Raw genomic sequence first — 8,302 nt, forward strand, 5'->3', positions numbered from 1 at the left:
TCTTCATAAAAACTATATTTTAACAAAAGAACTACTTAACAAAAGAAATTCGCGTGGTTGAAATTCTTTCTAACTATATCAACGAGTCATGTTCCAAGTTGAATACAGATTTTGGTATTGATTGTTTACAAATATTAGCAGAAATGAACTATGAAGTGATGAATCTAGATGGTATGAAAGAGATAATCTACGCTCAATGTAAAACTGTTACAACCTCTTGTACTAAACGACAGATTAATTTCATTGGTCATATATTTAAAGAAATAGCTGGAGTTATGCACAGCGACGACTCTAAAAGAGTAGATGATGATTTGATAAAAATTAAAAGTAATTGAACTTACGAATCAAACAATTTTCAATGTTCAAAAGAAACTCTTGAATTTTTCACTCGCTATCGATTCCATGAACAAACAAAAAAGTGAAGAAGGTGAAACATATTTGAAATCATTTAAACACACTAATTGGTGAACTAAATTTGATTTTGACACATGTGATCAGAAGAAAGGATTTGATTTCACAACTAATGCAAACCAGGAGACATAAATTTGCCGTAATTGCTTTGAGCACAAAGCGTCTCAAGAGGAGAGGAGTTACCAACAGATGAAGAGGCCGAAAACAACAAAAATATATGCAGATCCTATTGAAACTGGATGTAGTGCAATTATGGTGCGCCCGCCTCCGACTCCCCGTTTGAGGAAAAGGTCATAAACGCACAGGCAGACGATTAGTAAACAAAATAGATACAAAAAGTGTTAAACATCGGTTTCGACATGCCAATTGTGAACGCGAGGTAATTAATTTCAAAATCCATGGAGGATTTGCTTAAGCATCTCTCGTTGATTTGCTTCGGAATTCCTCCGGAGTCATTCGAAGATTTGTTTCGGAATCAGTGGGAGGTTTGCTTCGGAATCCCTTGAATATTTAATTCGGAGTCTCTCGATGTTTTGCCTCGGAATCCATTAATGATTTGCTTCGAAATCCCTCTGACGATTTGCTTCGGAGTCCCTCGACGAATTGGTTCGATTGTCATCCGACGATTCGTTTCGAAATCCTTCGATGATTTGCTTCGTAATCCTTCGGAAATTTGTTTCGGAATCCCCCAACAATTTGCTTCAATATCTCTCGAGGATTCCCTTCGAAATCACTGGAGGATTCTTTACGGAATCTCTGGAGGATTAATTCGGAATCTGTTACGGTTTATTTTATCTTACCTGTAAGTGACAAATGTTTGAATGGAATTGTGTTCGTACCATTTCTTAATGTTCTGTGTTTGGGCCTGAAGATAGGCAATAAAACTAATAAATAGTGAAATTCCCAGACAAAGACTTTATCAATGAAACCTCGTCATATCTAGCAATGGTTCGTCAGTTATTTTAATTTGTTGAATGTGTTGTTAAGTGTTTATTGTTATCACTTATAAAGTCACTTGTTAAGTGTTTATATTTTATCACGTTATATCACTGTTTTGAGAGTAACAATAAGCAAGTGGAAACGTACGATTTTTCGATCGTACTGAGCTGAGCTCATAGAATTGTGCTGTGCAGCAGAAGAGAAAATTTCGACAAAGGGACAATAAAAATATATCCGATCCGTTTCGGTTAAGCGTGGGATCGTTTTCACTTTGAAAAAAAGGTCGTAAATTAAATCGACAATCATTGTTTGACCGGGCCCTATGGCAGGTTTACCTGTCCAGAATTTCGAAAGTTATCTACTTTCTCACTGATCAGGTCCAATCGTGGGCAGAAGTTTACTAAACCCCAAAACAAGGGCCGGGTAATAAATCTTCAGATTACGTGATGGAATCGTCCCTGTGTTGTAAATTTTGTTGATGCTGTGTTGTTTTAAAAGCATTCGAAATTGTCAGCGTAAATGGGTAGCTCAAACATGTAGCTCAAGAGCAAACCGTCGGTTATAGGTCGGTGTGTGCCAATAATGGGTTTTTGTGCTAGCTAAGAGCTTCAAGCAAATTGTGGGCTCGAGAGCAATCCACGGACGGACTGTAGGCCAGTTTATTCATGTTTGGCTGCTTTGCCAGTTAAGATCTTCGAACCGATTGTGGGCTCAAAAGCAATTCGTGGCCCTTTGTGCCAACTAAGAGCTTTGAGCCATATGTGGGCTTGTAAGCATACCACGGACTACAGGCCAGTGTGACAATTGTGGGCTTTTGTGATGGCTACAGACTTCGTATTTTAGATAAGTAAATTGTGTGCACGATAGCCACTTGTGAACTCGATAGTAATGCGTGGACCAATTCTGAGCCATTGTGCCAGCTAAGAACTTCGAGCTTGTCGGCTCGAGAGCAAACCACGGACTTTTGGCCAGCTCGATAGCAAATCACAGACTACAGGTCAGATAGCCGATTTTGGGCCTTTGTTTCAGTTACAGGCTTCGATCAAATTGTGGGCCTGTGAGCTAATTGTGAATTATAAACCGGTGTGTCAATCGTGGGCTTTGTGCCAGCTAATACACCTAGCCAGTTATGGGCTTTATAGCAATCCGTGGACTGTAGGCCACTGCTCCGATTTAATGGTCTTTGGCTGAGAGCTCCTAACCAATTGTGAGCTTGAAAGCAATCCGTGAACTGTAGGCTGGTGTACTAATTTTAGGCCACTTTGCCAACTAAGAGCTTTGAGTGAATTGTAAGCTCTAGAGCAATGCACGGACTGTAGGCCAGTGTAGAAAATTTAGTCTATCTGCCAGCTAAGAGCTTCGAACCGATCGCGGGTTCTAAATTAAACTTGGGATTCTATATTAAGAGATGTGCGAATACTTTACCAGACGTTTTAGCAACGCTGTTGCTTTCGTAAACAAACGCTGCCAGCACTTGCTGTGGCACAAAATGTTGGAGCTCCAACATGACTTTGCGTATAATGGCATTTTCAGATTTCATTCTCTAACGTTCAACAAATTGTTTATTCGACAAAACTTTTCGTAAAATCTTTTTCATTACAATCGCAATACCTTGCAATCCGCAACAATAACAGTGTTCATTTGGCTCAGATTCGGACAGCTCTCAATGCTCGATTGGCTCAAGATGGCCAATACATGGCCATAGCTACATACTTCGAGCATAATGTGGACCTGTGAGCCAATCGTGAATTATAGACCAGTGCAGTGTTTTAATCGTGAGTGTTTATGCCAGCTAAAAACTACAAACCAGTTATGGGCAAAAACAATCCGTGGACTGTAGGCCACTGCTCCAATTTATGTGTCTTAGGCCTGGCTAAGAGCTCTGAGCCAATTGTGGACTTGTAAGCAAGCTGTGATCTGTAGGCCAGTGCGCCAATCGTGGGCTTGCATGCCATCTAAGAACATGTCCTGTTCGGCCAAATGACCCATTCGTCCAAATGGCCGTTTCGGGCCAAATGACCCATTCGGCCAAATTACACATTCGGCCAAACGATCCTTTCGGCCAAACAAACCATTCAGCCAAACTACCCTTTCTGCCAAACGACCCTTTCTGCCAAACGACCCTTTCGGCCAAATGACCCTTTCTGCCAAACGACCTTTTCGGCCAAACGCCCTTTTCGGCCAAATGATCCTCTCGGCCAAATGACCCATTCGTCCAAATGACCCATTCGGCTAAACGACCCTATCGGTCAAATGACCCTTTCGGCCAGATGGGTTTCGGCCTAATGGCTTGTTCGGCCTATTGGCATTCGGCCAAATGATTTTCGGCCGAATGGGTTTCGGCCAAATGACCCTTCCCCCTCATCGGAAAGCAACTCGTAATCAGGCAGTCAACGGTGAGTCGTGTGATTGAACGTTGCTTCGATCATCTGTGCATCGTGCGGAACGAGCAATGCGGTCAGAATTGTTTTTCTGTTAGTGTTCTGCATCACGAGCGTGTCGTGAAAGCGTTTAACCGGAATTCCAATGTTTCGGTCAGTGATGTGACCATAAAGTTGAATTTGCCCTAGTTTTTCGTTCAGAGAGCTAAAAATTAGTGGGGGACTGTATACGTACAATATGCAGAAGGCTGCAAATCGAGACGTATGGCAAAATACGGTGGGAAAGTCACGGGCCCGGAAAGTGTACACCCAGATGCAGACGAAGCCTTCCCCAGTAACATTTTGGATTTATAATGATTTTAAAGCACTTTTGTCGAGTAAATAATAGTCTTCAAGAGCGTTATATAACTAAAAATGATACTTGGGTTATTGTCTCATCATGGATGATGAAACTTACGTCAAGGCGGACCTCCAGTAGCTTCTTGAAGGAAGTAAGGGAACATAAACTTTCAAAGTTTGCCAAGAAATACATGATTTGGCAAGCGATCTGCTCATGTGTCAAACGGAGTGAGCCGTTCTTGTAAACGGGAAGATTTATCTCAAGGAGTGTGCATAAGCGTCTGCTTTCTCTGTTGAAGCAACACGAAAGCCTTACGGTCTTCTGTCCGGATCTAGCTTCGTGTCACTATTCAAATGTACACTTTTGTTCACAACGACATGACCCCCTTCCCTAAGTTGCAGCCAGATTTTGTGTACGGTTGTGGTATTGATGTTGAATGAAATCAATTTACCTAATGCTTACTAATGAGTTATATTTTGTCTGAGATATTGAAAAGGATCGGTCAACTAGATAATCTTCTACAGCGTTTTTTTCCTTGGTACAATTTTATGAGGGACATCCTTTACAAAGCTTTTGCTTAGACTGTTTCTATGTATGTCCACATAGGGGCAATCTAAACTTAAAACCAGATCAATCTACTCTTTTAAGAAATAAATGTAACAACCAGAATTCCTTTAATCATCTATAATTTCATCACCCCAATAACAATTGAGTTTTACTCTGCTTTTATAAACGTCTTGTAGAGCAAATAATGGTTTCCAAGGCCGTTATAAAACCAAAAATGTTACTTGGGGTCAGAAATTGAACTGTATCAAGTCTGGAATCTAAGTCATTGAACGAATCAGCTGGTAATTAAACTTACAGTGTGGTAAACCGATCCCAGAACGACACAAAAGATAAACACAACAAGATTCCATTTCTGTCAACAGTACACTTTAAGATACGCATTTGATCTTTATTAGAGCTAGAGAAAAACAAAAACCAAAATTTGTGGGAAATTAGGTTTTATGACCGATCATCCTCGCATTGTTATTGTTCAAGTGATCGGTTGTAGCTCTTTTTTGAGGAGAAAATCTACGATTGGCAGAAATTTAAATTTATTTACAACTTTCAATTCTTCAATTCCACAATAATCCTGGTACAGAACTATTTTGATAAAAGCATGCCAGCTTTACAACACGATCATGACCGAAATGTGTAAAGTAGACAAAACGTTAATGGAAACTAAATTACGGAACGGAATAGGCAATTAAGACTGCTGTTCTGAATATTGGAACAATTGTATTTAGAAGTGTTTGTAACTGTCACAGCATTAATTTCGCTTACGGTTGAGTTGAGAATCAATACGGGCGCGTTGAGAGATTCGCATACGTTGTCTGTAATTACTTAGCGTAGATGAAGCCCTACGGGGGTACATGTTGTAAAAGAGTTACCAACGGTAAAACAAGAATATTTAATGTATTTATGACCCGTCACCGTCTTCGACACCAAAAGTGTTCGTTTCTTCCCACCTTCTGATGGATCCCCTAATGCCCCAGTCAGCCTTCAGACGGAGTATTTTATTATTTTTTTTTTCCTAAAAACTGAAAATTTATGAAGATACGAATAAAAAGTTTCAAATTACAGTCTTCACTTCACATTTCTTGGAATATTTTTTAAAGAGGTTGCTGATTCTATATGAAAATTTGAAAAAAAAAATCTATATCATATTAATTTAAATAGCTCTCAACGTTATTTACTCATGCTGATAATTAGTACAGTAAGCTTGATAAACTTATTAAAAAACTAATACGAACATGTTTATTATCTAAGCTATCAAATTGAGAAATTTGATGTATAAACAAAATATTCAAAAGAGGAATTCCAATGTAGAAAGGAAAGATCTCACCAATATCATCTGCTGATGCCACCCACTGTTTCTGTTGAATATTTCTGATCGATCCCTTTGTTGCACATTTATCGATTCCGTTTTGGTGTGGAACTGGACTTCGGAGGGCCGCCACGACATCACTTTGCATGATGCACGTTTGAAGCTGTTTTGACGAAGAAAATGATAAAATACTGAATGTTCACTTCGTATGTAATTTTCAACTATTTTTGGGAACTAGTCACGACTAGAGTCCTATATTATTACAATCACTGTAGTCTCGACGATGAACGTGGAACACTTACTAGTTTCTCTGATCAGTAAACTAAACCACCATTTTTCCTCGATGGGCAAGGGACTGTCTCTAACCGACACTTATCCCGTGCGCTTCCAACGTAGAACTGAGGGAGCAAACAAGAAAAAATCAACATTTGGAAATACCTGTTCACAAATGACTTACCCAAAAAGAAAGCTATCCCGAGCCGCAGCCCAGCGGCACACAATGACCAACGTTCTACCTGAGACCGGATAGATAGTTACCTCACTGCAGTCTGGCGACGTGTCAACACGTTTTACACGTGCACTATTGCGACAAGGGTTATTACATTTTATCAATCGTTCAGCTCAGTCGAGTTCAATCATGGTTGATTGCCTATTTTGCGGGTATTGGCCAAGCGGCATTGACATTAATTACAATGTTCAATGTACAATGTTTGAAATCTCGATGTGCATATGCATATATGTTAAAGATTAATTCGAAAAATGTATGTTGAATCAAAAGCGTTTCTGAAAAGCCAATAGCAAGAATAAACATTTACAATACTTCCAACGTTTGTACCGGATTTGATTTTGATTACATCCAATAAACTTTGCAACTATGCAAGGCCTTATCCGACGGACCTCGAAGTTGACCACCAGACTATAGACACGTGAGCAAGGTAATTTCCAGTTATGCGTTGCTTGGGATAAGTGCAGTGAGATTCATTTCGACCGAATAGAAACCATTTGCTAATACCCATCCGGTGATTGTTAGATTTTGTAACAATTCTGTATAAAAACCTACCAAAACCTGTATAAGAACTTGGCATATGCGAAAATGCTAGATTGTCATACAAATATTGTATGGGACCTAACAAATTTGCAAGCTTTCCTTACAATATTTGTTTGTGAGCTTACATTTTTTGTATAGGAATCTAACAACTTCGCATATGCGCAGTTCTTATACAGGTTTTGGTAGGTTCCTATACATAATTGTTGGAAAATCTAACAGTCCCTGGTAGGGTGATATAAAATATTTCAGAATGTTGCATCTAATAACTTATGAAAACTGAAAAATTTTCAATATTTTTTAATTGTTAGGCAACTTGATTGGAATGTATGATGAATAAAAAAGCCACCACAAGCACCTTGCCCGTCAATGTTTTATTGTTGCACTGATTAATTTTTCAAATATTTAAATCTTTAACAGTTTAGTGAGTCGATTAGAATAAGCTTTGACCTTCTATTGCTTTTACCATTCAAAAGTTATCGTGAAATTGGTTCAACATCCAATCCCTCTAAATCAGCTCAGCGTCGAACTCATCTGTACAAAAATATCCCAACAAACAAAACACTACAGCAAACTGTAAACGACCACGCTCAACATTCAATTTGTGTGTCCACGTCTTCGGTAAGCTTGCTGATGGAGAAGAAAATGGAAACACGAAAATCCTTTTGCGCGCTTATCAACTTCTATATTATTGGAAAAACACTACGAGCGCCGTTCCTCCACTGACTGGCGGTTCGGTAAGGTACTGGAAAACAGTCCCCGGAATCCACCGGAACGGAACCCAAACGATGCGATGCCGGTGCGAGGTGTAGGATGAATAAAAAAAGCGAAAAAATCAAACACTAAAACCATTTTCGGATTTATTCAGTCGTGAAAAAGGATTTGGAGCATTCACTTCCTTTCTCGGGTTGTTTTTTTTTATATATTTCGTGGTTGCTTTCAGTTTCACAACATATTGGATGGAACTAGAACTGGCGCGGAAGCTTCGGAAGCAACAGAATGCTTTGTTGTATTTGGTGGATCGCAAGGTCATTTCGCGAAAGAAGACTACATACTTCCAATTTCTTCCGCATGAACCATCGTCGGCCGTTACTGTTATTCACCAGCAACTGTTGAACACGAATAATGTTCCTGATACGTCCATTGTGTGGAAGCATTCAACCTTCTGGGAATTTCATGAACTGTTGATTCTTTTTTGCCTATTTTTTCTGTAGGTAAAAACATGAAAGTTTTCTATTTTTCGTATGCATTTCCGTTTAATAGAGTCATGCTCAGCACTTTGGGCTTTTTTCTTTAATCTGCTCATCACACAATAA

General features: G+C 39.3%; 1 long non-coding RNA gene across 1 annotated transcript; it reads right to left on the reverse strand.

Annotated features, from left to right (window-relative positions):
- Nucleotides 1–5,780: 5,780 nt before the first annotated feature.
- Nucleotides 5,781–6,536, reverse strand: LOC134207915 (uncharacterized). Its single transcript, XR_009978446.1, has 3 exons — nt 6,399–6,536; nt 6,244–6,339; nt 5,781–6,104 (listed from the first exon to the last, which is right to left on the reverse strand). It is a non-coding gene; the product is annotated as an uncharacterized LOC134207915 (long non-coding RNA).
- Between the last annotated feature and the right edge of the window lie 1,766 nt (nt 6,537–8,302).

This window comes from Armigeres subalbatus, chromosome 1 (genome assembly GCF_024139115.2).
Source record: "Armigeres subalbatus isolate Guangzhou_Male chromosome 1, GZ_Asu_2, whole genome shotgun sequence".
Taxonomy (NCBI): Eukaryota; Metazoa; Arthropoda; class Insecta; order Diptera; family Culicidae; genus Armigeres; species Armigeres subalbatus.